This window comes from Macaca nemestrina, chromosome 18 (assembly GCF_043159975.1).
Source record: "Macaca nemestrina isolate mMacNem1 chromosome 18, mMacNem.hap1, whole genome shotgun sequence".
In the NCBI taxonomy this organism is placed as follows: domain Eukaryota; kingdom Metazoa; phylum Chordata; class Mammalia; order Primates; family Cercopithecidae; genus Macaca; species Macaca nemestrina.
This window is the reverse complement of record NC_092142.1, coordinates 55,578,040-55,606,009: the sequence shown is the minus strand read 5'-3', so window position 1 is coordinate 55,606,009 and position 27,970 is coordinate 55,578,040. Positions and strand designations below refer to the sequence as shown.

Genomic DNA, 27,970 nt, shown 5'->3' with positions numbered 1-27,970 from the left:
GTTTTGTTTTGTTGTTTTTGTGTGTGTGTGTGTGTGCGCGTGTGTCTGTGTTTACCTTGAGGGTAATAGGAAGTTTCTGAGTTTCAACCCAAAAGGAAATGTTAGGATTTGATTGCATTTTTTCAGAGCTCAGTAGTTACTTCCTTGATTTCATCTCCTTACAGGAAAATCTTGGCCAATGAGTTGCTTCTAATTGTATTCTTCTCTGGTCACCAAATCTCATTTTTGCATCTTAGCATCCTAAGACACCGGCACCTCACTTGCAAAACAGGTACTATTGTAAACTGTATTTGAGAGGAAAACACTGGCTCAAAGAAGTCATCTGCAAAGGTCACCCAGCCAGGAAGAGGCAGAGTGAGGATTTGAGCCTCAGTGTATCTGGTTCCAAAACCCAGGCTCTGTGCACAATGCAGGCATGGTCAAGATAATGGATCAGGATACCACCATGTTTGTAGGGGAATGAGGGAAGTGGGAGGAGGCTAACTAATCATACTCATTTGTTTATAAATAGAATACATCTGCCAGGAGACCACTTCCTGTTTGGGACAGAAATGCAGAACCTGGCAGAATGCCTGGGAACTGACCTGTCTCAGCTACATTTCCAGGCAGAAAAAAATCTCCTACCTGTGCAGCAACCCCACAGATGCTGAAGGGGAAAAAAAAAATCCCACCTATAAAATCCACATCTGCAAAGAGCTAGGTTCAGGAGGAGCTAAAGCTTTGCTCTGCGTGTGTTTGCATACTAATGAGGATCATTACCAAGGGCCTGACCTCCAGGGTTCTTAAAATGCCAGTCTTTATCCAAGCCTTTTTTCTTTCAGAGAACATTGAGCTGGTTCCTGGGACGGATGCTGCACAAAAGGGCCTTTCAGGGCCTCCTATTGAACGAAGTGTTCTGTTCCCATCGAAGCTTTGAAAGACGTGGGGAGAAAACGAACCCAGAGTGACTAAGAAGTGCTGCTTCTCAGGGATGGGCAGATAGATGCCCTGCAACGTCCCAGGACAGGCCTGCTGTGGGATAGGGAGGCTGCCCTTGGCATGGGCTGCCATCACATACCCAACACCTTGGTAAATTATCGCTGTTGGGCTTATAGCTAGAAAACCTGAAAGGAGACATGAGTCATTGGACATGATGAGACACACATTGGTCCAAATGTTCCAGTAAGGGTGGAGACCATCCCTCATATTGTCTTATGCCCAATTTCTGCCTCCAAAGAAAGAAAAAGTAAAAACTAAAAGGCAGAAATGAAATCCACAAGCAGACAGCCCGGCGTCACACCCTGAGCCTGGTAGTTAAAGATCGATCCCTGACCTAATGGGCTATGTTATCTATAGGTTACAGACATTATGTAGAAATGCACTGTGAAAATCCCTGCCCTGTTTTGTTCCGATCTAATTACCGGTGCATGCAGCCCTCAGTCACGTACCCCCTGCTTGCTCAATCGATCACGACCCTCTCACATGCACCCCCTTAGAGTTGTGAGCCCTTAAAAGGGACAGGAATTGCTCACTTGGGGAGCTCGGCTCTTGAGACAGGAGTCTTGCGGATGACCCTGGCTGAATAAATCCCTTCCTTCTTTAACTTGGTGTCTGAGCGGTTTTGTCTGCGGCTCGTCCTGCTACATTTCTTGGTTCCCTGACTGGGAAGCGAGGTGATTGGTGGATGGTCGAGGCAGCTCCTTAGGCGGCTTAAGCCTGCCCTGTGGAACATCCCTGTGGGGGACCCTGACCAGCCCGAGCGACGCGGATCCTGAGAGCGCTCCTGGGTAGGCATTTGCTCCGGTTGGACGCCTCGCCAGAGCAGTGCCTGGCAGGCCCCTGTGGAGGATCAACGCAGTGGCTGAACACTGGGAAGGAACTGATACTTGGAGTCCAGACATCTGAAACTTGGTAAGACTAGTCTTGAGAACTTGCTCACTGCATGTGAGTGGAAGTGTGGCCTGATCACCCACAGCGTGCCTTTATCAGCACTTTGGTTTGGTTTTGGTTTTGACTTGGTTTGAATTGCTTGATAGGACCGGTCTTGGGAACTTGCCCACTCCATTTGAGTGGAAATGAGGCCTGATCACCCACGGTGTGCCTATACCGGCACTTTGGTTTTTGTTTTTGACTTGACTTGGATTGCTTGATACTTTGGTTCTGGTTTTGACCTGGCTTGGATTTTTGGATACTCTGATTTTGGTTTTGATTTTGGTTTGGTGTAAATTACTAAAGTGTGTGTGTGCCCTTTTTACCCGTTCTTTGTTTTGTGGTGTGTGTGTGGTGTGAGCATGGTGTTTTGTCTCTAGGAAACACGGGTGAGGCACAAAGTAAGCTCACCCCACTAGGAACTTATGTTGAAAAATTTCAGAAAAAAGCATTTAAGGGAGACTAAGGAATACTATGACACCAGGAAAACTTAAAACTTTGTGTAAGATAGACTGGCCAGCATTAGAGGTAGGTTGGCCATTAGAAGGAAGCCTGGACAGGTCCCCTGTTTCAAAGGTATGGCACAAGGTAACCTGTAAGCCAGGGCTCCCAGACCAGCTCCCATACAGAGACACTTGGTTACAGCTGGTTTTAGACCCCCGCCCCCAACACACAGTGGTTGAGAAAACAGCAGCATAAGCGGCTGGCAGAGGCAAGGAAAGACCAGCAGAGAGAGAGAAAGGAAAGAGACAGAGAGGAAAAGAGGCAAAAAGAGAGAGGAAGAGACAGAGAGGAAGATACAGACAAAGAGGGAGTCAAGGAGACAGAGAGAGAGAGAAAGAAAGAGAGAGACAGGGAGAGAGAGACAGAGGCAAAAGGAAAGTCAAAGAGAGAGAGACAAAGTCAAAGAGAGAAAGAAAGAAAGAAAGAAAGAAAGAAAGAAAGAAAGAAAGAAAGAAAGAAAGAAAGAAAGAAAGAGGCCGGGCGCGGTGGCTCAAGCCTGTAATCCCAGCACTTTGGGAGGCCGAGACGGGCGGATCACGAGGTCAGGAGATCGAGACCATCCTGGCGAACACGGTGAAACCCCGTCTCTACTAAAAAAATATAAAAAACTAGCCGGGCGAGGTGGCGGGCGCCTGTAGTCCCAGCTACACAGGAGGCTGAGGCAGGAGAATGGCGTAAACCCGGGAGGCGGAGCTTGCAGTGAGCTGAGATCCGGCCACTGCGCTCCAGCCCCGGCGACAGAGCGAGACTCCGTCTCAAAAAAAAAAAAAAAAAAAAAGGAAGGAAGGAAGGAAGGAAGGAAGGAGGGAGGGAGGGAGGGAGGGAGGGAGGGAGGGAAGGAAGGAAGGAAGGAAGGAAGGAAGGAAGGAAGGATTAACATTAACCGCTGAAAATTCCCTTAACCCAGCAGGTTTCCTAACAGGGGATCTAAATCTCAATTACCATACGAAGGTCTGACCAGACCTAAGAGGAACTCCCTTCAGGACAGGATGATTGATGGTTCCTTCCGGGTAATTGAAAAAAAAAAAAGCCATCTATACTAATTCTAATTTGGACAAAACAAGGTCTTAATAATAGCAAAGGATAATTAAAATTCCAAACTTACAAGATTTTCAACAAAAGTAAAGTTTGCTAAAAGTTAACAGTGTCAGACGGGCGCAGTGGCTCACGCCTGTAATACCAGCACTTTGGCAGGACAAGGCAGGCGGATCACAAGGTCAGGAGATCAAGACCATCCTGGCTAACATGGTGAAATCCCGTCTCTACTAAAAATACAAAAAATTAGCCGGGCATGGTGGCGGGCGCCTGTAGTCCCAGCTACTCAGGAGGCTGAGGCAGGAGAACTGCGTTAACCTGGGAGGAGGAGCTTGCAGTGAGCCGAGATGGCGCCACTGCACTCTAGCCTGGGCGACAGAGCAAGACTCCGTCTCAAAAAAAAAAAAAAAAGAAAAACAGTGTAACCTGTATTATAGTAACTTCTATTCTTGTGGCCTTAGACAGTCTAGTCCACAGACATAAAAAAAGGTTCGTTTTGGAAACAAATGGTTATTATCTTCGAAAAAAGAAAAGGGAAAAAAAGGGGGGGGGGTGGAATTTATATAAAAAGAGTGTTATATGGTAAATTCTTGTCCTGAAATAAATAAACTGGTTGTTTAAAGAAAGAAATGTTTGTAGTAAGTCAGAAAGTTAAGGCATGTCGAAAAATTGCCTGTAAAAGTCGTGAAAGAAAAAAATGGTTATAAAAATAAGTGTGTTAAAAAAAGAATTTATGCAAAAAATGTTGTGTAATTTAAAAGTAACCATTATGAGGAAGCATAAGTAACCTTATGAGGAGGCATAAGAATGTATATTTTTACCTACATTAAAAAGTTTAAAAAATTATTGTTTTGAAGATTTAAGCAAGTTTTAAAACATTAATTGTAAAGAAAATTCTGTGTTTAACATATTAGCTAAAGTTAAATAAGTATCATCCAGTTTTTCTGTGGACTGGACATTAAAGTAAAAGCATAACAGGTTTTTCTTAAAGCACCAACCTGCTCTTTAGCAAAAATTATAAAAGGTTAAAAGAGTCTATAAAATCTTACCCTATAGTAAAACATTAAAAATTAGATAACTATGTCTACAAGGTTTTATTAAAATTAGGTTTAACATTAATAACACACTAATATAAAGATAACATTTAGCTTATCTGGTATAAAAATCATACAAAAAGCATTATTAAATATAAAATAGTGTTTAGCTTTCTTTGGTCTAAAAACTAATAAAAATAGGTGCTAAAGGAAATTTCTCAGTAAAAAGGCACTAAGGACTATAAAGTCCACTGCCAAGGTCCCCACATTTAAAACAAAAGGTCAATTTCTTAGAAAGTATATACTTGGTTTATCTTCCACTTTCCTTTCTCTCAAAAACTAAAAGTCTTTTAGCACATGTACCACCCCTAGAATTTCCAGTAAACCAGCACCAGCCTGAAGATCACGTTCTCATCGAAAGGTGGAAAGAAGAAAAACTCGAGCCATCCTGGGAAGGACCCTACCTTGTGCTGCTAACCACCAAGACTGCTGTTCGTACAGCAAAAAAAGGATGGACTCATCACACCCGAGTCAAGAAAGCACCACCCCCTCCAGAGTTGTGGGCCATAGTCTCAGAGGAAAACCCTACCAAACTAAAGCTAAGAAAAATCTAACTCTTTTCATCTGTTCTATTACTCTTTCTTCTTTCTGTGCTCTATTGCTGACCATCTAGTTATTAACATAACCAAATCAATTTCACCTCAAACTATTGCATTTAGTGCTTGCCTTGTTATACCCTGTGGAGACTTGCCAAGTCAAAGACAGCTTTTTACTTCAGAAAAGTCCTTCTGTCCCTCCTGACTCTCCTCAGACTGGGCACTGGTAAACTAGGACCATTTAATCCAGGGAGATTTTGATAAAGACTCCAGTGCCAACCATGAGTCTTGCCCCCCGATGTAGAGCTTTCATGCCATATTTGGTCCAACGTTCTGTGGACCACTAAAGAGCAAAGATTGACTGCCCCAACCAGTTTTTGTAATTTCCTAAAACCATACATTGATTTTACTAGAGGATCATAGAAGTTAAAGACTTAAAACAAACTTTAGCAATTAAGACAGGATATCAAGATGCAAATGCCTGGTTAAAATGGATCAAATATTCCATTTGTGCGTTAAACAAAAGCAATTGTTATGCTTGTGCACATGGCAGTCCAGAGGCCCAGATTGTCCCCCTTCCACTAAGGTGGTCCTCCAGTCGACCAGGCATAGGCTGCATGGTAGCTCTTTTCCAGAATTCTACAGCCTGGAGTAATAAGTCATGCCAAGCTCTCTCTGATATATCCTGAAGTCCGGCACCCTTCAGGTCAGCCCCCGAGGGCCATCCAGCTTCTCCCTCCCAATACTAAGTTCACTTCATGTCTCTCACAACAGGGAGGAAACAGCATTCCTTGGAGACCTGAAGGGATGAGATGAGCTTAAGAATTTTCAAGAGCTTATCAGTCAGCCCTTGTTCATCCCCGAGCGGATGCGTGGTGGTATTGTGGTGGACCTTTTATTGGGCACTCTGCTGAATAACTGGAGTGGCACTTATACTTTAGTCCAATTGGCTATCCCTTTCACCCTGGCATTTCATCAATCAGAAGGAAAAAAAATAGGACATCGTAAAGTGAGAGAAGCCCCTTATGGGTCTTTAGACTCTCATGTCTGTTTAGATGTAATTGGAGTCCCATGAGGAATACCAGATCAATTTAAAACTTGAAATCAAATAGCTGCAGGATTTAAGTCCATATTTTGGTGGGTGACAGTTAATAAAAATGTAGATTAGATAAACTACATCTATTACAACCAATGGCAATGAGGTTTTCATGAGTTAAAAGAAAAACTCATGTCGTCCCCAGCCCTGAAGCTACCTGACCTGACAAAACTCTTTACACTCTATGTGTCAGAAAGAGAAAAACGGCAGTTGGAGTTTTAACCCAGACTGTGGGGCCCTGGCCAAGGTCAGTGGCCTATCTCTCAAAACAACTAGACAGGGTTTCCAAAGGCTGGCCCCCAGGTCTAAGGGCCCTAGCAGCAACGGCCCTGTTAGCACAAGAAGCAGATAAACTAACCCTTAGGCAAAACCTGAATATAAAGGCCCTCCACGCTGCGGTAACTTTAATAAATACCAAAGGACATCATTGGTTAAGAAATGCTAGATTAACCAAGTACCAAAGCTTACTATGTGAAAATCCCCACATAACCATTGAAGTTTGCAACACCCTAAACCCCACCACCTTGCTCCCGGTATCAGAGAGCCCAGTTGAACATAACTGTGTAGAGGTGTTGGACTCAGTTTATTCTAGCAGGCCCAACTCCGAGACCATCCTTAAACATCAGTAGACTGTGAGCAGCATGTGGACGGGAGCAGATTCACCAACCCCTGCCAAGTGACTCTGAAGAAGACGACAAGCCCTGCTCCAGTCACACCCGGAAACTGACTGGTCCACGCATGGCCGAAGCATGAGGAAACTCACACAGGACTCATTTTCCTTAAAATTTGGACTTGTACAGTAAGGATTTCAACTGACCTTCCTCAGACTGAGAGCTGTTCTCAGTGTATACATCAAGTCACTAAGGTAGGACAAAAGGTTGCTACGGTCCTATTATTTTATTGTTATTATAAGTGTACTGGAACTCTAAAGAGAACTTGTTTGTATAATGTTATTCTATACAAGGTATGTAGCCCAGGAAATGACCAACCTGATGTGTGTTATGACCCATCTGAGCCTCCCATGACCACAGTTTTTGAAATTTCCACAATTATCTCACTCATGGCCTATACAGCAACTTTTTTTCTGGTTCAGGATCTAACCCAGGAACAACAATTACATTTAGTTGTCCTGTATTTTATTCTCTGTTCACGTGAAACCATTCCTCAGCTTTTCTTTTTCCTCATGAGCTTGAAAGGTTTCTTTTGTTTTTAAAAATAGAGATGGGGTTTCACCATGTTGCCCAGCCTGGTCTGGAACTCCTGGGCTCAAGCGATCCACCCGCCTTGGCCTCCCAAAGTGCTGGGATTACAGGCATGAGCCACCAAGCCAGGCTGACCTTGACAGTTTTGAAGAGTATAGGCCAGTTATTATATAGAGTACCCCTCAAGGTTTGCCTGATAAACTTTCTTAAGATTAGATATAACAGTTTCTGCATTTCTGTCAGCAACAGAAATGATGCTGTGTCCTCAGTCTGTCCTGCCGAGAGGTGTGTGATGTCAGTTTGTCCCATTACTAGTGACATACATAGTTTTAAAACACAAAAACAATTAGCTTATATTAAACAAGCTACTTTGCAACCTCCCCAATCAAAAATTGTGATCATCTTTATTTTTTAACATTCACTATTTTTAGTTTTATTTGTTTGTTTTTCTTTGAGATTGAGTCTTACTCTGTCGCCCAGGCTGGAGTACAGTGGCATGATATTGGCTCACTGCAACTTCCACCTCCTAGGTTCAAGCGATTCTCCTGCCTCAGCCTCCCGAGTAACTGGGACTACAGGTGCCGACCACCATGCCTGGCTAATTTTTGTATTTTTAGTAAAGACAAGGTTTCACCATGTTGTCTAGGCTGGTCTTGAACTCCTGACCTCAGGTGATTCGCTTACCTTGGCCTCCCAAAGTGCTGGGATTACAGGGGTGAGCCACTGTGCCCAGCCAGTTTTATTTGTTTTGAATAGATAATATAGTTATATGGTATAGTATAGTAGCTGGACTACAGGCATGTGCCACCATACCCAACTACTTTTTTTCCTTTTCTTTTCTTTTCTTTTCTTTTCTTTTTTCTTCTTCTTCTTCTCCTTCTCCTCTTCTTCTTCTTCTTCTTTTCTTTTTTGTAGAAACAGTCTCACTATGCTGCCAAGGCTGGTCTCAAACTCCCGGGCTCAAGCAGTCCTCCCACGTCAGCCTCCCAAAGTGCTGGGATTATAGGCGTGAGCCACCACACCTGGCCAGCAGGCTCCTTTGATCCCTCTAGAAACAGGCAAGATTTCTTGGAGACCAGTCTAGTAGATGAGGTGGGACACTCCTTTGGGCTCAGAAAGCAAGGTCTGGGTTTCAAGTGATGCTGTAACCATCTTTCCATGGTGAATAGATATACTGCTACATCAGCATCTAAGGAAGCTCGTTCCGGTCCTGTTTCAGGGAAGCCCAAGATCCACAGGTCAGAGGCAAATGGTGGGAGTGAGGGTCTGAGAGCGCCATGAGCAGGAGCTATAGACTGGGACGGTAAGCCTAAGCCTGAGCAGGGCAGCGTTCCAGCCAGACTCTGGTACTAATCAGTCAGCTGGGTGACCCTGGGCAACTCACTCCTTTTTTCATCCTTCTTTCCTCATCTGTACAATAGGCATAATTCCACCACTACATTTATTTGTATTTTTGTTTTTTGGTTGTTTTTTTAGAGATAGGTCTTCACTCTGTTGCCAAGGCTGGAGTACAGTGGTGCCATCAGAGCTCACTGCAGCCTTGAACTCCTGGGCTCAAGCGGTCCCCCTGCCTCAGCCTCCTAAGTAGCTGGGACTATAGGTGTGTGTCATTGCACCTGGCTAATTTTTTTATTTTTTGTAGACGTGGGGTCTCTCTATATTGTCTAGGCTGGTCTTGAATCCTGGGCTTGAACGATTCTCTTGCCTCGGTCTCCCAAAGCACTGGAATTACAGGCGTAAGCCACCATGCCCACCCAGCCAACATTTAGCTGTTTTGAGGAATAAATGAACTAATCTGTAGGAAGTCCCTGGTACTTAGCAGGCACTTAGTAAAAGTAACTACAACTTCCCAACCCAACAGGGAGGTAGAAATCACAGCCAGCAGGTGACCATGGGGGCTCTCCCAGTACACACCCCTTTCAAAACCCACAGGACAGCAGCCCCGCCCACATCTGCTGGACTTGCTGAAAGGCATTGATTTTGATGACAATTTCACTTCCTTTGATGTATCATTAGTACTTCTAGAAAGCCCAAAATACTGCCTTCCTTTGAGTCAGGGACTGTTCCCCAATAGCCCCTATTCCTTCAAACTATGAAACTGAAGGGAATACTTTCTTTGGTCAGGGGTTTTACTGACTTTTCCTGGGATGTGGGGTTCTTACCCCGTGTGGGAGGCTATGAGACTCAGGAGTCATTCAGTCGTTCCCTTCATTCAATAAATATTAATTGAGGGCCAGGCAGTCTTCCACCTAGGTACTTGGAATAGATACATCAGCAAACAAAACTGGTGAATATCCCTGGCCTCGTGGAATTTACATTCTCAGAGAGGGCAGGAGGAAATAGAGTAAACATAACCAATCAATCATGCAGTTTGTTAGATCATGCAGTTGTTTGTCAGAAGGTAATAAATGCTATGGGAAAAAGTACAAGTAAAGAGGCCCAGAAGTCGCCGGGGTAGGCAACATGTGGTGTATACAATCAAACGGTCAGGGTGGGCTTCTTAGAGGAGACGCAAAGCCCTTCAGCAGCCCTGTGAAGTGGTGTCCATTTCACAGATGGTGCAATTGGGGCAGAGATGGGCTAAATAACTTGCCTGAGGTCACACTGCAAGAAAGGGCAGGACCAGGATTCTAGCCCAGGCTGACTGGCTTGAGGCTGCATTTCACCAATTCCTTATATAAGAGCTGCAAGGAATCTGGGGATGAGGAAACTGAGGCTCAGAGAAAGAAAAGAAAGTTGCTAAAAGTCATGGAGCAGGAGGAAGTGTGGGGTTAGAGGTGAGAGAGGTGCCCTAGCCTGGCATTCCCAAAAGGGAGAGGTTTTTAGATGATCCACAGAAAAACTTTTGTTGTTGTTGTTTTAAATAGTTTTAATTTATGTATGTGAAAAAGAAATTATAAATGCATTGAAAATAATTTCACAAAGATTAAGTGCTTAGGATGAATAATTTTTTTTTTTTTTGAGACCGAGTTTTGCTCTTGACCCCCAGGCTGGAGTGCAGTGGTGCAATCTTGGCTCACTGCAACCTCCACCTCCCAGGTTCAAGCGATTCTCCTGCCTCAGCCTCCTGAGTAGCTGGGATTACAGGTGTCTGCTACCACGCCCGGCTAATTTTTTGTATTTTTAGTAGAGACGGGGCTTTGCCACGTTGGGCAGGCTGGTCTTGAACTCCTGACCTCAGGTGATCTGCCTGCCTTGGCCTCTCAAAGTGCTGGAATTACAGGGGTGAGCCACAGTGCCTGGCCAGGATGAATAATTTTTAAGTGAGTTAATTTAATGAAGATAGTACTAAATAAACTATAGCACAGTAGAACATAGTTATGGCAAAATTTAGAGGACAGTGCTGCATGCTGAAGTTTGGAATGTTTTGCCTTCAGTCTGTTATAGGACCAACAAGTTCGTATGACCATGGTACAGTAACAGAAAAATACTCTAAGACAGCAGGGTTTGCAGCAGAGAAAGTTTTTGCAGAGCACCACATAAGGAGATAGAAGAAGACTCAAATCCATCTCTCCAAGGAGTGCTGGGCTGGGGTATTTTTTGAGGCAGAGTCTCACTTTGTCACCCAGGCTGAGCTGGGGTTTTTTTTTTTTTTTTTTTTGAGATGGAGTCTCGCTCTGTCGCCCAGGCTGGAGTGCAGTGGCGCGATCTCGGCTCACTGCAAGCTCCGCCTCCCGGGTTCACGCCATTCTCCTGCCTCAGCCTCCTGAGTAGCTGGGACTACAGGCGCCCGCCACCGCGCCCGGCTAATTTTTTGTATTTTTAGTAGAGACGGGGTTTCACCGTGGTCTCGATCTCCTGACCTTGTGATCCGCCTGCCTCGGCCTCCCAAAGTGCTGGGATTACAGACGTGAGCCACCGCGCCCGGCCTGGGGTTTTTAAGAGGATCATGGCAGGTGAGGGGCTGGAAAATTGAGGCCATTGATTGGTTGGGGTAAGAGGAATGAAATCATCAGGATGTGGAAACTGGGTTTTTTGGTGTGTCAGCTTCTCATGGTGTCCTTCTGACCAGCTGATGTCAGTGGAGTCCTTCAGACCAGCTGACGTCAGTACTTTCACTGTTACGCAGGACTTGAAAGACTATCTCAAATGGAAAACAACATTTCACAACATTCAAGTTGTTATCTACAGAGCAGTTAAGGGGTGGTAGGGTTTATGTCATTCGAGGGCAAGAGGCAGTGAATGACCATGAGGAAAGAGGCCAGGGAGTAAGGTGACCTAGTGATTAATGCTGAATGTCCTGAAAGCTTGGTTTAGTTTCACTTCCCTCCCTCCCTTGTCAGCTGATTAATTTTATAAACTTTATAGGGATGGTTTCAAATCATAGCTTCCCAGGGCCAGAGAAGGAGATTTTTGGAAGGGCCTGGAAACTCAGCCTCCTTGTTCAAGGATCCCATGTTGTCATCACCACAAGCCTCCCCACAAACTGTCCCTGCCTCACTGCCTGCACCTGTGGGAACCAGCCCTTTTTATGGACAATTTTATCTTCAAAGTGCTTTTGGTTTGTTAATTGCCCGGTGCAGCCCTGCCAAGGATGGTGGTTCGCACCAAGCCCACTAAAGAACCCAAACATCCCTGATGGGTTGATGTGAACAGCGTGGGGAAGACCTTGCCAGGCTGTCTTGGCAAGGCACGGCTCTGAGTTAGAGAAGCCTGGGAGAGAATCCCAACTCCACCACTTTAATGCATCTCTGGGAGCCTCAATTAATTATTATTATTTTTTGAGACAAGGTCTCACTCTGTCACCCAGGCTGGAGTGCGGTAGTGCAATCGTGGTTCACTGCAACCTTGACATCCTGGGCTCAAGTGATCCTCCTGCCTCAGCCTCCCAAGCAGCTGGGACTACAGGTGTGCACCACTATACTGGCTAATTAAAAAAAAATTTTTTTTGTAGAGTCTGGGTCTCATTATATTGTCCAGGCTGGTCTTGAACTTCTGGGCTCAAACAATCCTCCAGCCTCAGCCTCCCAAAGTGTTAGGATTACAGTAATCTTTTTAAACCTATGAAATGGGGATAATAGAATTGTCAGGAAGACTCGATGTAACAAATGGCTGTTGCTCCCTTTCATATCTAAGTGTCACATCCTCCACATGGCATTCGGTGTTGGGTACCATCTCTCCTTTAGCCTCCAGAACATTCTATATGTTCCTCTTGTATAACACAGATAAGTTGTCTGCCTTGTATTGGGGTGAACTGTGTCCCTGTCGCTCCTCGAGGGTGAGGTTTGTGGCTAAGGCATCATTATATTTCTCTCAGTAGGAAGCCCAGGGCTTGGCACGAAGTTCAGTAAGTGTTTGCGTGCCTGAGAGGCAGCTCATGTAGTAAACAAAACAAGAGCAAGGGCCCTAAAGTCCCACTCTGTGAGTTCAATCCCTGGTTCTGTCCTTCACTGCCAGGGGATCTTAGGCAAGATACTTAATCTCTTCCTGCCTCAGAGTCCGGACCTGTAAAATGGGGGCAATTAATAATAGCACCTACAACATCAAGTTGTTGCGAGGATTAAGTCAGTCAACATGGTTAAAGTGCTTATAACAGTAGCTGCTGTGGGATGAGAGCCATACAGTCGTTGGCTGTTATTTATTGTAACCAGCATCTAGCACAGGGTCTTTTGCCAGATGTGGCCCCCGTAAACTTTGTAAAGCTGACCTAAAAGACTAAACTCCTATCCCATCCTCTCTCCGTGCATACACATACTTTGCAGGTTTATGAAATTCTACCATTTCTTTTTTCCTTTTCTTTCCTTCCTTCCTTCCTTCCTTCCTTCCTTCCTTCTTTCTTTTCTTTTCTTTTCTTTTCCTTTTTTTTTTTGGAGATGGAGTGTGTTACTCTGTCACCCAGGCTGGAGTGGCAGAGGTGAGATCATGACCCACTGCAGCCTTGACCTCCTGAGTTCAAGCGGTTCTCCCACCTCAGCCTCCTGTGTAGCTGAGGTCACGGGCGCACACCACCATTCCTGGCTAATTTTTTATTTTTCATAGAGATGGGGTCTCACTACATTGCCCAGGCTGGTTTCGAACTCCTGGACTTGAGCAACCCTCCTGCCTTGGCCTCCCAAAGTGCTGAGATTACAGGCATGAGCCACCGCACCTGGCCTGAAATTCTACCATTCCTAATTCATTCTTTGGAGTTAAGATAATGCACTTATTAAAATGCAATTGTTGTCATCTTCAAATATTAGTTGAACAGTTCCTACATAAAAGGCTTTGTGCAGAAATACTATGTGGGCTTAAAAAAATGAGGATGCTCTCTAAAGCATATGAAATGAAAAAAGAAAAATATAAAACCGTGCATGTAGTATTCTACCATTTATGGAGTACACAAAAGCTAGGTAAGGCGTATGTTTAAGAAGAGAGGACTTACCTGTGTAACCACAGACCATGTGTGGAAGGAGACCCAGGGAACTCTGTCAGTGGGGCGTCTCCAGGGAGGGGATTGTGGTGGTGAGGACTGGGATGGGAGGGGGACTTTCTTTCATTCTACACATTATGTCCTTTTTAAAGTAAATATACTTTTATTTCTTGTAGGGATGGGGTTTTCCCATGTTGCCCAGGCTGGTCTCGAACTCCTGGGCTCAAGTAATCCACCCGTCTCGACCTCCCAAACTGCTGGGATTATAGGTGTGAAGCCACCATGCCTGGCCTTAAAGTAAATATCCCAGTACCTTGGGAGGCTGAGGAGGGTGGATCACCTGAGGTCAGGAGTTTGAAACCAGCCTGGCCAACATGGTGAAACCCCGTCTCTACTAAAAACACAAAAATTAGCCAGGTGTGGTAGCGGGCATCTGTAATCCCAGCTACTCGGGAGGCTGAGGCAGGAGAATCACTTGAACCTGGGGGGTGGAGGTTGCAGTGAGCTGAGATCATGCCACTACACTCCGGCCTGGGTGACAGAGGCTCTGTCTCAAAAAAACAAAACAAAACAAAAAAAAGTAAATATACATTTTATTGTGATAAAATATATATAACATAAATTTTACCATTTTAACCACTTTAAAGTATGCAATTCAGTGACATTAAGCCACAAAGCTGTGTAACCATCACCATTATTTCCAGAACTTTTTCATCATCCGCAACAGAAACTCTGTACCTATTACACGATAACTCCCCATTCCCTCCTCCCCCCAGCCCTTGGTAACCTCTATCCTACTTTCTGCTTCTATGAATTTGACTAGGTACCTCACATAAGTGGAATCATACAATATTTGTCTTTTTGTAGGTGGCTTATTTTACTTAACGTAATGTCTTCAAGGTTCATCCATACTACAGCAGGGGTCAGAACTTCATTCCTTTTCATGGCTGAATAATATTCCATTGTATGTACCGACCATGTTTTGTTTCTGCATTCTTTTGTTGATGGACACTTGGGTTGCTTCTGCCTTTAGGCTGGAAGCATTATCATGAATAATACTGTTGTGAGCATTGATTAAAGTGTTTTTTTGAGTCCTTGTTTTCATTTCTTTTTTTTTTTTTTTTTGTGAGACGGAGTCTCGCTCTGTCCCCCAGGCTGGAGTGCAGTGGCGCTATCTCGGCTCACTGCAAGCTCCGCCTCCCGGGATCACGCCATTCTCCTGCCTCAGCCTCCTGAGTAGCTGGGACTACAGGCGCCCGCCACTGCGCCCGGCTAATTTTTTTTTGTATTTTTAGTAGAGACGAGGTTTCACCGTGGTCTTGATCTCCTGACCTCGTGATCCGCCCGCCTCGGCCTCCCAAAGTGCTGGGATTACAGCCGTGAGCCACCGCGCCCGGCCTGTTTTCCTTTCTTTTGGGTATATACGTAGGAGTGGAATTGCTGGATCATAGGCAATTCTGTTTAATCTTTGAGGACTTGTCCTGTTTTCCACAGCACCATTTTACAGTTCCCCTAGCAATGAACAAAGATTGAATTCCAATTTCTCCACATCCTCATGTATGCACTTTTATACCTTTTAATTTGGTATATCAAAGTATTACCTATTCAAATAAGAAATTAAAGAAATATTTCTAAAAGGCTCTGGGCTAAAGAGCTCAGGTGGGTGAGTGGAAGGTGAAAGACACCAGCGATAAAAAGCAGCCCTGCTGTTCAGAAGGAGCGCATGGCGGGGAGTCAAGAGAACTGACTTAGCCTTGACTCTACATTGATTGGTTGCGTTCTTACATTCCCCTCTGAGACTCAGTTTCCCCAGGGGTCAAAGGAAAGGGCTGGATCAGGTGCTCCTGAGTTCCCTTCCTGCTCCATTAACTAAGGACCCCACATAGATAGGTCAGAAGGGAAGCGTGGACAACATCCTCTCCAAGTGGGTGCATACTCTTGGCTTGCATCCCCCACCTCCTTTCCTCACTGGCTTCCAGGTGGCTTAAGCAAGGCAGGAGACAAGGGTGGGAGGAGAAGGAGGTTGAGATTTTCAGTGCTTGCTTCCTGCTTACACTGCTGCCTCCAGCAGCTCCAGCTAGGTGCCCTCTCACTGGGTTCCTGAGACAGAGTTTCCTTATTCCTTTAGGCCTAGGGGTGGTGTGTTCATTTGCTTGGGCTGCCCTAACAAAGTACTACAAACTGAGCAGCTTAAACAACAGAAATGTATTTTCTCATAGTCCTAGAGGCTACAAGTCCAAGATCAAGGTGTTGGCAGAGTTGGTTCCCTCAGATGCCGTGAGAAAGAATTTGTTCCACGCCTCTCCTGGCTTCTGGTGGTTTGCTGGCCATCCTTGGCATTGCTTGGCTGGTAGAAGCATCATCCTGATCTCTGTCTTCATCTTCATGTGGTACCCTCCCTGTGTGTGTGTCTCATGTCCAAATTTCCCCTTTTTATAAGGACACCAGTCATATTGGATAATGCATTCGATTATGACACCCTACTTTGATTTTCTCTGCACAGCCCCTATCTCTAAACAAGCTCACATTCTGTGGATAAGGAAATTGTGGTGTATATATATACATATGTATGGATAAGTTTCCTTATCCACAGATATATATGATATATATGATACATATATCACATATATATATGATGGAATACTACTCAGCCATGAAAAGGAATGAATTAATAGCATTCACAGTAACCTGGATGAGATTGGAGACTATTATAAGTGAAGCAACTCAGGAATGGAAAACCAAACATCGTATGTTCTCACTTATAAGTGGGAGCTAAGCTATGAGGATGCAAAGGCATAAGAATGACACCATGGACTTTGGGGACTCAGGGGAAAAGGGTGGGAAGGAAGTGAGGGTAAAAGACTACAAATTGGGTGCAGCGTATCCTGCTCGGGTGATGGGTACACGAAAATCTTATGAATCACCACTAAAGAACTTACTTATGTAACCAAACACCACCTGTTCCCCAGTAATCTTTGGAAATAAAATTGTTTTAAAAAATTTAAAATGCAGTTTTTGTTTCATTGGTATCTATGTCTAAAAAACATACTGCCAAGTCTTGCTTGTTTCTTTTTTTCTCCAATAAGAAGAAATTTACGTAAAAAAAAAAAAAAAAAACGAGCTCACATTCTGAGATACTGAGTCACCCCAAAACAGGTGGTCCCAGCTTCCCCTTTTGCCTGTTTATCCTGTGTGGTGTCCCAAATCCTACTCTCCATTTCACGTCTTCACAGTCACAGGTGAGCACGCCTTCTGCAGGTGAGCACACTTTCTGTAGGTGACCACGCCTTCTGCAGGTAAGCACGCCTTCCGCAGGTGAGCACGCCTTCTGCAGGTGAGCACGCCTTCTGCAGGTGAGCACGCCTTCTGCAGGTAAGCACGCCTTCCGCAGGTGAGCATGCCTTCCGCAGGTGAGCACGCCTTCTGCAGGTAAGCACGCCTTTTCTGTGTTGTGCGGGGATTCATCAAGCCCCTCAGCACCTCGGCCAGTTCACTTTTGTCGATGGATTTGTCATTTAAGACCTAGTCAACCACACTGGGAGGGTCCAAAAGACATGATTTTTCCAGTCCTGTCAGAAATAAATCTGTGAGAGGAACCCCCACATCCTTAAGAAGCTCTGTGAGGCCAGGCATGGTGGCTCACACCTATAATCCCAACACTTTGGGAGGAGGCCGAGGTGGGCAGATGTCTTGAGTCCAGGATTTGAGACCAGCCTGGGCAACATGGCAAAACCCATGTCTATGAAAAAAATACAAAAATTCTGGGTGTGGTGGCACACAGACTTGTAGTCCTAGCTACTCAGGAGGCTGAGATGGGAGGATCACTTGTGCCTGGGAGGTTGAGGCTGCAGTGAGCTGTGATAGTGCCACTGCAATCCCGCCTGGGTGACAGAGCGAGACCCTGTCTTAAAAACAAAAACAAAAAAGGCAGCAGTACTGTGATTTCTCTGTAGGCTAGAACTTAACAGTGGGAACTGCAGTCACTGAATTAGGAAACCTAAATCAAATGGGAGTAATTGGATTTCAGGATGGCAGGGCTAAGTGGTAACATGCAACTGCCAAGGACAAGCTGGACATAGTTGCTGCTGCTGAAAGAAAAGAGAATCTGGGGACCCCAAACTCACTACACTGGAGGGAAGTTAAGTTTGGGAACTGAGTCATGCAAGAGACTGCCTTTTTTGTTCCCAAATAGATAGCTGTAATTTCGCATACTTACTTTATCTTATGTAAAATGGAGTTACTGAACACCAGAAAATGCATCACTGATTTTTCCCCTACTCCCTCTTTCCACACAAAAAAATGTATCGATTCACTGAGCGCTAATCAGAGCCTCACAAAAATGTAACCACTTGGCTTCATTGCCTACTCTCTCTCCTTTTTTATTTCCCTTTCTCTCCTTGAGGAAGAGGAGAGGAAGCTCTTTCCCTTTTAAATATCAAAGGGGATAATGCTGTTTCCCCTTTAAGTATCAAAGTTCCTAAAATCCTCTTTGGAACAAGCACAGGTCTCAGATCCTACTGTGACTTGTGTTTCTTTTTCCCAGTCACATCCTTGACCTTGGCAAAATAAACCTCTAATCAATTGCCAAAAAAAAAAAAAAAAAAAAAAAGGAGGGGGGAGCGCTGATCTTTGTTTCTCGGTATCTTCCTCTGGAGAGTTCCACAGTGTTGGCACGGCCCTGATCTCTGTGTTACCTCTTGTTTGCACCTGGGAGCTGAGGCGGGTAGAGGGAAAGGGAGACTTTGGGTGTAGGGAGCCAGAGGAGGTTCTCATGACATGTCCACATCTGCTTTAGAGTTCTGTTTCTCTCGGAGCCGGTCCCTTAAGGAAGATGTGATGCTAAAGTGTGCCCAGGTTGATAAAGAAACTAGGAATTGCATTCCCCAGGATCCCATGAAGGGGCCACATGGGGGTTTCAGCATCGAGGAGGCTTGGAGGGAAGACGATACATCTTCAAGTACCCGAGAAGCTGACATGGGCAGAGTGATGAAGCCAATCCGTTTCCACAGACTGATAATGTGGCTCATTATGAGTTGGGCATTTCTGAGAATTTCTTTTCCAGAGACAGGGTCTTGTTCTGTTACCCAGGCTGGAGTGCAGTGGTGCGATCATAGTTCACTGCAGCCTCGACCTCCTGGGCTCTAGCGATCCTCCCACCTCAGCCTCCCGAGTAGCTGGGACTACAGGTGTATGCTACCATGCCCAGCTAATTTTTTTGTATTTTTTTTTTTTTTGTAGAGACAGAGTCTTGCTCTATTGTCCAGGCTGGTCTCAGCCTGGGAACTGCATTGAAATGTAATGGCCTCCATGTGAGATGTGAGCCACCCGCACACAGGAAGTATTTACACAGGGGCAGGATGGCGATTCTCACCTTGGGCAGAAGCCTGGGCTGGTGATCTCTCTGGCTCCTTCCTACCTGGAAATGCCATGAATGTGGAAATGGAACTTGGAGTTTCCTTTAGTCTTCCATGTCCCCTGAGGACATGATGTTCAGATTCACAAAGCTGCATATTGCTTTCAGCTATAGGAGTTTGTACCAAAGTAGAAAAACTCAAACCTTCCAGAGCAGGTGCTCCAGAGGTTGGCTTCCCGCTCAAATATGTAGTTACTAAAGCTGAGTCAAGCCTGAGCCAGCGTCTGATGCTAGTCGCACCCAGGAATGGCTCCAGGGGGCTATAAAGAGCACACTTCTTGGAAAATGGAACAGACTCCAGCTATCAGCTTTGATCGAAACCCAGGACAGGATGGGCCAGAAGCCGGTTCCTCTGCCCCTTGAGACCTGGGCTTACTGCATCCAGGTGTGGCCTCCTCTAATTTCAGAATCATTTGAAGACTTCTTAGCTCTTTGTTGCTCTGGCAAAGCAGGCTTGTTATTGTTAGCACATCTCGGGTCACACCTTCCCATCAATTTCATTTACTACTGTGGGTTTGGCAGGTGGAGATGAAAGTGGGAGGAGTTTTTTACAGATCCTAACAATGAAAAGATTAAGAAGAGTAGGTTGGTAGATTGAAAACAATCACAACTCATGTAAGTTATATAGTCATTTCAAAATCAGAAGCTTATGCCTGGCCAGGCATGGTGGTTCACATCTGTAATCCTAGCACTTTGGGAGGCGGAGACAGGTGGATCACTTGAGGTCGGGAGTTCAAGACCAGCATGGCCAACATGGCGAAACCTGGCCTCTACTAAAAATACAAAAATTAGCCCAGTGTGGTGGCGCACACCTGTAATCCCAACTACTTGGGAGGCTGAGGCAGGAGAATTGCTTGAACCTGGGAAGTAGAGGTGTGGAGGTTGCAGTGAGCTGAGATTGTGCCGCTGCACTCCAGTGTGGGTGACAGAGCGAGACTCTGTCTAAAAAAAAAAAAAAAAAAAAAAAAGAAGCTTATGCCAAAAGCCAGAGAATGTTAGAAAAGTAACAACCATATCAACAAAAATTAATCAAAATGCTTTGAGTGAATTGTCTGGTAAGGCTATTATGATATTTGGATCCCGGTGGGTCAAATCTTTCTGATTTTCCTAAAAGTAATTGACTGAATAAATCTTTGAATGACTGAGGATGCGATGCTTTATTGTTATTTATAAAAACATGAAGTCCTGATCCTCATATGTGTGCAAATGGTGATCACTCTCCCATGGCTTCCCTTCTTTGCTTCCGTAGTCTCTGGCTCACTCATGTTGCCTACAATCTTAAGGATGCCTAGAATCTAAGGATACTTATAGTAATAATATGCTATAATATTATTAACCAAACTACACTCTCCAGATTTCACCAATTTTCTCACTAATGTCCTTTTTCTGTTCAAGGATCCAGTCCAGGATTGTACCCAGGATTGCATTTAGTGAATGTTATCTGCATGATATAGAGGTGGTAAATGGTGCAAAACAAGAAAAAGAAACATCACTTCTCAATGCTTATTAGTGCAAAACCATATAATCTATTCTGTACTTTTCAATGGGGAGAAGTTATGTAGGTGAATCCTACAGGCTGGGATAGATAGAGCAGGGTGATGTGAGAGACTAGGGGTGCAGGGCAGTCCTCTCTGAGGAAGGGAGTGTTGAGCTGAGATCTGATTGTAAGAGCCAGGTTTGAAACAATCTAGGGGCAGAGCATTCCAGGTGGAGAGAATTGTAAGGTGGTATAGTAGGTCCTGCCAAATGAGTTATTTCAGATGTGAATACTGATTTATTGAAATAGGCAATCATTCATTCACCAAATATTTAAAGAGCACCCGCTAGTGCCAGGAACTGTTGAAGGTGCTTGGATGACATTAGGCTAGAATGTTTCTTGCCGGGGAAGCCAGGCCAGGGAAGTGTGTGAAGAGGGATAGGCTGATGTTAAGCTAGGATGTAGAGCTGGGAGGGATGCTTAGTGAGACTTCTGAGTTCGACCAAAGTTAGGAGGGCCTGCAGACCCATCTGAGTTCCACTGGGGACGGGCAGAAGTCAGGGGTGGATGCCTGAGTCTTGATTCTCAGATGAGTCGAGAAGCCTAGGCTGGAGCTTGAGGAGATCTGGAACCTGGAGTAGGAGGTGCTTAGTTTCACGTTGAGATTGGTGCTGAAGGCTCAGACCCCACCCCTTCACAGCTAGACTTGAAAAGATTTGGGGCAGAACATTTCAGGTGGATTCCAGGTGGAGGGAACTGTAAGTGCCAAGGCCAGGAGGTGAGACCAAATTTGATATGTTGGAACGATTTCCAGACACCAGAACTCTGTAGGCCAGGTCAGGAGTTTGGATTTTATTCCATGTGTAATGGGAAGCCACTGGATAATTTTATATATGGGACTGACATGATTTTATTTTTAAAAATTAACTTATTTTCTTGAGACAGTCTCACTCTGTTGCCCAGGATGGAGTGCAATGTTGTGATCACGGCTCACTGCAGCCTTGACCCCCTGGGCCCAAGCCATCCTCCCACTTCAGCCTCACAAGTAGCTGGGGCTACAGGTGAGCACCACCCCACCCAGCTAATTGTTTTGTATTTTTTGTAGAGATAGGGTTTTACCTTGTTTTCCAGACTGGTCTCGAACTCCTGGGTTCAAGCAATCCGCCCACCTTGGCCTCCTAAAGTGCTGGGATTACAGGTGTAAGCCATCACGCTTGGCCATTTTTAATTTAAAAATATTTTAAATCACGTTTCTTGAGGCATAATTTACAAATAACAAAATACAGTCACTTTAAATGTACAGTTTGGTGAGTTTTGACAAATATATCCAACTACGTAACCACCACCACAATCAAAATACAGATAGAGCCTTCTTATCACCCCAAAAAGTTCTCTTTACAATTGATTCTCCTATTACTACCCCAATCTCCAGCCTTAGGCAAGAGATCCCGCAGATCCTTTGCCCAACTTCCTGGAGTTACCATCTTGCATAACCATGTATGTTTGTCAAAACCGAGAAATTAACATTGCTACAGTATCACGAACCAAACTATCAGCTCTAATCAGATTTCACCAATTTTCTCATTAATGTCCTTTTTCTGCTCCAGGATCCATTCCAGGAGTGCACCCAGGATTGTATTTAGTAATCATGTCTCCTTATTCTCTTCTGATCAGTGAGTTTCTCAGACTTTCTTCATTTTTCACGAACGTGGCAGTTTTGGGGCAAACTGGTGAGGTGTTTTGTAAAATGTCCTTCGATTTGGGTTTAGCTGATGTTTTCTTATGATTAGAGTTTATAGATTTGGGGAAGAAAACCACAGAGATGACGTGCCCTTCTCATCCCAACATATCAGGGAGTATTTGACACCAAATTCTATCGCTGGTGATGTTAACCTTGGTCACTTGGTTAAAATGGTGTCTGCCAGGTTCCCTCCTATGAAGTCACTATTTTTCCCTTTCCATAATCTACTTTTTGGAATCAGGTCATGAAGTCCAGCCCATCTATAAATGGGAGGAGAGTTAAACTTCACCTCCGGAGTGGAGGAAGTACACATATACTATTTGGAGTTATTTATTGATAGAGAAAGCTTCTTTTTTTTTTTGAGAGGGGGTCTCACTCTGTCACCCAGGCTGGAGTGCAGTGGTGCGATCTCAGCTCACTGTAACCTATGCCTCCCAAGTTTGAGCAATCCTCCTGCCTCAGCCTCCTGAGTAGCTGAGACCACAGGCATGTGCCACCACACCCAGCTAATTTTTGTATTTTTGGTAGAGTCAGACTCTTGCCATGTTAGCAGGCTGGTCATGAACTCCTGAGCTCAAGCAATCCGCCTGCTCAGCCTCCCAAAGTGCTGGGATTACAGGCATGGGCCACCGTGCTTGGCAGAGGAAGCTTTTTTTTTTTTTAAATAGGGGAAATAACAGTATATTTGTATTATGCTGGAAGTGATCCAAAAGGGAACAAAACACTTGTGAGAGTTTCTTTGGTTTATTCAGTAAGTGTTGAAAATATTTTCACACCAGGACTTTTCTCATTTATAAAAACCTTAATAAGCCAGGCGCGGTGGCTCACGCCTGTAATCCCAGCACTTTGGGAGGCTGAGGCGGGCGGATCACAAGGTCAGGAGATCGAGACCACGGTGAAACCCCGTCTCTACTAAAAATACAAAAAATTAGACGGGCGCGGTGGCGGGCACCTGTAGTCCCAGCTACTCAGGAGCCTGAGGCAGGAGAATGGCGTGAACCCGGGAGGCGGAGCTTGCAGTGAGCCGAGATCGCGCCACTGCACTCCAGCCTGGGCAACAGAGCGAGACTCCGTCTCAAAAAAAAAAAAAAATAAAAAAAAAATAAAAACCTTAATAATATACTTTATTTAGCACAATATATGCAAAATATTATGATTTCAAAATATGATCAATATAAAAATATCAGTTAGATATTTGAAATTCTTATTTTATGTGAATTCTTGCAGATCTGTCTTGTATTTTATGCTTACAGCTTATTTCAGTGAACTAGCCACATTTCAAGTTCTCAATGGCCATATGACTCAGGCTACCATATTGGAGAGCACAGCTCTAGACCTTTTTGAAACCAGTGCAGGACAGGCCGGGATCTTGGTGAGTGTGCACTTCATTCTCCAGTCTCCAGTCTCTCAACTCTATCATCTTTGTTGTATTTTTGTGACCGCAATTCCTGAAAGTTCATGTTGAGGAAGCATCTTGATAGTGACATTTTGTTTTTTTGTTTTGTTTTGTTTAGTAGTTAAAATAATATTTTTACTTGATTTTTCTCTATTTTATTTTTTAATTTTTAAAAATTTGTGAGTGCCTAGATGTATATATTTATGGGTTATGTGAGATGCTGAGATACTGGCATGCAATGTGAAATAAGCACATCCTGGAGAAAGGGGTATCTGTCCCCTCATCCTCTCAAGCATTTCTCCTTTGAATTACAAACAATCCCATTATACTCTAAGTTATTTCAAAATGTCAATTAAGTTATTATTGACTACAGTCACCCTGCTGTGCTATCAAATAGTAGGTCTTATTCATTCTTTCTATTTTTTTGGTACCCATTCACCATCCCCACCTCCTCCCCGATGTCTAAATTCTGAAGTGCCATTTTTGGATACTGATAAAGCTGAGAGCTAGCTACCTAAGTACCTTGAATTGTGACAATTCTTCTCCCTTTCCCAGCACAGTGATTTCATAGTCATCTTTTCTTTCTGTGTTTTCTTCATAGTGCCTTTCACACTGCTCCCTGATCTTCCTCTGTTCTTACCTTTGAACTTTTAAAAATTGAACTTCTCATTATGGGATAATTATAGATTCACAAGCAACTGTAAGAAATAATATAGAGAGACCTCAAGTCTCTTTACCCATTTTCCTCTAAAGGTTACATCTTGCAAAATGTTATTTTCTCTCTTTTTAAAATAAAGATATTTGGCTGATTTGTGAAGGCAAAGTGGGAGCAGAGAGACTGCTGGGAGGTGACTGTGACTGGGTAGAGATTTGGACCAGGAGAGAGCGAGAGAAGATGCTGGACCATGCTGCCATTCTGGGGGAGAGGCAGAGGTGAGCTGTAGCCACATGACCCTCACAGGAAACCCTGATGCTTAACTCCAAAAAGAACCTTCTTCACCAAGGCCAACTCAAAAGCACAGTCTGTGTAACAGTCAGTTTCCAGCAGGAAAGAGGGAGTACAACGTGTTTACAGTTTAGGGGAGGAAAAACAATTTGCCCTTTACCTTTCTGAGTTCTTAGCTGGGACCCCTGCTAGCATTTGCAACAAAAGACAGATTAACAAGAGAAAAACAAGATTGTATTAACGTGTATATATCACACGTGCATGGGAGACAGCCAGGGAATGAGTAATTCTCAAAGAGGTGATTTAGAATTCCAGCTTATATAGTATCTCTGACAAAAGACAATACATTTTTAGAGAAGTGATAAGACAAAAAGGACCTTGAGTCCAAGGGATCGCAAATTGTAGGAAGGCAAATATACAAGAAACTAATGGTAGATAAAGACTGGTTAGAAAAATTTGTTAGGAAGATTCCTCTGATCTAATAAGGCCCTGAAGACATCTTCATTAATCGACCTTTGTCCTTCCCAGTAGGAAGGGGAGGAGGGATGCCTATGTCCTGCTTTAGGCAAATAGAGGCAAACAGAAAGCTTTTCTTATATCTACTTCTTCTCAGCTGCTTTCAGCTCAAAATAATCCTCATGCCAAATGGTCTATTTGGTGTGGAAGAGCCTGCTACCTTTCAACAGAACCAGAGTTTAATGAAGGGACAATTTACAGAGGTGTGGGCAGGATTAGGGACATCCAGGAGAGATGATGAAGCACCTAGAGACTAGCACACTGGGAACTGTCACTGTCCCTAACCCTGAAGGAAGGAGAGAGAGAGGTGGCATTACAGGGCCCAGGGAAAGTTGGAGTAGAGGTTGAGGAACTACCCGATAGAAGCAGTGGTGGTAGGTAGAGGAATATAACCACTGCCAAAATTACACCCAGCAGCGGGAGAGGAATCAATCTTTTGACCTTTCTCCCCTCCCATCATCTGATTACCTGATGGTGCAAGGAAACGGGCCATGAAATCTGCCACGGTTGGCCTTCTTAGCATAGACCAGGAGAGAGGAGAGAGAGGATGGATCTGGAGAGGTGAATGGAGAATAACAGAATACAATTTCAAAAACTCTACAGTGGGGGAGCTTTAGAAACAGTTCCTTTATCTGTACAGGGCACATTCTTTTTTTTTTTTTTTTTGAGATGGAGTCTCGCTTTATCTCCCAGGCTGGAGTGCAGTGGCATGATCTTGGCTCATTGTAACCTCCAACTCCTGGGATCCAGCGATTCTCCTACTTCAGCCTCCCGAGTAGCTGGGATTACAGGTACGTGCCACAACACCCAGCTAATTTTGGTATTTTTAGTAAAGACTGGCTTTCAACATGTCGGCCAGGCTGGTCTTGAACTCCTGACCTCGTGATCAACCCACCTTGGCCTCCCTGTACAGGACACATTCTAGATGTGCAGTGATTCCATTTTAATGTAAGTGCTTCTCTCTTAGTCTCATTTTCAGCAACTCTTTCCAAGATTATTTACAGGCTTGATCTATAAGCATCTAGGAAACACTGTGGACCCTGGCCTCACCTGGGGGTGGAGCAAGGGCCTGAGAGGAGGGCTGCACAATGCTTTGAGGGATAGGGGATCCTGGACACTGGGATGTGTGGCCTCTCCAGGGATTTTCGAGCCCATGAAAATGTCAGAGAATCCACCATAACAAGAGGCCATTGGGAGCTTGGCCAAGCGTATCATGTGATTGGATATCTCAAGGTTGCTTGTGACAAACATGAAACTGGAGGTCCAAGACCCTCTGCCCCTTTTCTGGCACCACTAGGTATCCAGGGTTCTGATGGGTCTCTGAGGGTGGGGGTGGGAGGTAACTAACACTGATTTCAGTGGCTTTTCCTACCACGTCCGTGGGATATGTGTGTGTGGTGTGGTGGAATTTGGGCTTGAATTCGTTTCTGATCCATAAATTGGGGATAATAATATTACCTCCTTCACATGATTATTGGGAAGATTGAGATGATCATATAAGTAAATAATTTAGCAGTCTGGCATGTAGGAAGTGCTCAACATATGTTAGCTATTAGTAGCAGTCGTAGCTTTTCCTCCTGTCTACTGACCGGAAGGTACTGTTTCTGCTTTTCATATGACACACTGCAAAGTGACTTTGAACATATGATTCTTAATTTCATTTCTTGCAAGTGTGAAATGAGCTGACAGAAGAGACCAACATGGAGAGCTTTACCCCCACAGCCCACAGCAGACACATCACAGAGTTACCAGGAATTCCAGAAAGGAAGTCAAGTGATGAAAGACTGAAGGACGGGAAGCCTGGGAGGACTGCTCCCTAAGGGAAGCTGGGTGGAAAGTTCTCATGGAGTCCAGCCCTGTTCCGCCTGCTCTGTCCCGGGGGTCTCTCGGACCCTGTCCCTCTGCGAATTGAGGAGTGGTCCTAATTGCCAGTTGCCTTAAAGAGTTTGGGGAAACTGAAGACTGTGGTCCTTTATAGGCAGGTTCTGGATCAAGAAGGGTGGGGGAGGCCCTGGATTTGGATTCCTGAAATCCACAGACAACCCTGCCCTTACACTACTTTATTTTAAAGGTTTTGTTTTGTTTTAAATTACAAAAGTAAAACAAACATGCTGAAAAACAGCATAAACATATACAGTGCATAGGCCGGGCTCAGTGGCTCATGCCTGTAATCTCAGCACTTTGGGAGGCCGAGGCAGGTGGATCATGAGGTCAGGAATTCAAGACCAACCTGGCCAAGATGGTCAAACCCTGTCTCTACCAAAAATACAAAAATTAGCCAGACATGGTGGCAGGCACCTGTAATCCCAGGTACTCAGGAGGCTGAGGCAGGAGAATTGCTTGAACCCAGGAGGCGGAGGTTGCAGTGAGCCAAGATCGTGCCACTGCACTGCACTCCAGCCTGGGTGACAGAGTGATACTCCATCTCAGAAACAAAACGAAACAAACAAACAAACAAAAACATATACAGTGCATAAAGAAAAAGGCAGAAGTCCTTCTCCAGGTGGCCTCCCTGCCCAAGTCTGCTCCTCAAGGTGGGCCCTGCAGCTGCTGGAATCTCCTGTGCTGGGGAGCCCTCCATGCTGCCTCCCTCCAGGCCTTTAATCCAGTCTTGAGGTGCCTGAATCTCTGTTTTTTACACCTGCACACCCTCTAGTGGGGGTGCTTTGCAAACTCAATGTGAGGACAAGAAGACGGAGTGGCAGGTGGCAGGTGTGGCCTAAGGCACCCTCCCATCAGGCTCCCCCGCCCTTGGAA

General features: G+C 44.7%; 1 protein-coding gene and 1 long non-coding RNA gene across 6 annotated transcripts in view; one reads left to right on the top strand and one right to left on the bottom strand.

The window, feature by feature from the left end:
• The window catches only part of LOC112428925 (metallothionein 4), a 57,601-nt gene that overhangs the window by 28,101 nt on the left and 1,530 nt on the right, over nt 1-27,970 (bottom strand). The window lies entirely within an intron of this gene.
• On the top strand, nt 164-27,702 carry LOC105494063 (uncharacterized). 5 transcript variants are annotated; one of them, XR_011616491.1, is made up of 6 exons: nt 164-271; nt 822-1,890; nt 4,854-22,287; nt 23,609-23,727; nt 24,549-24,684; nt 26,885-27,702. It is a non-coding gene; the product is annotated as an uncharacterized lncRNA (long non-coding RNA). The 5 variants fall into 5 exon arrangements; XR_011616490.1 differs by having other exon boundaries at nt 4,836-22,287; XR_011616493.1 differs by having other exon boundaries at nt 165-271; nt 16,958-22,287.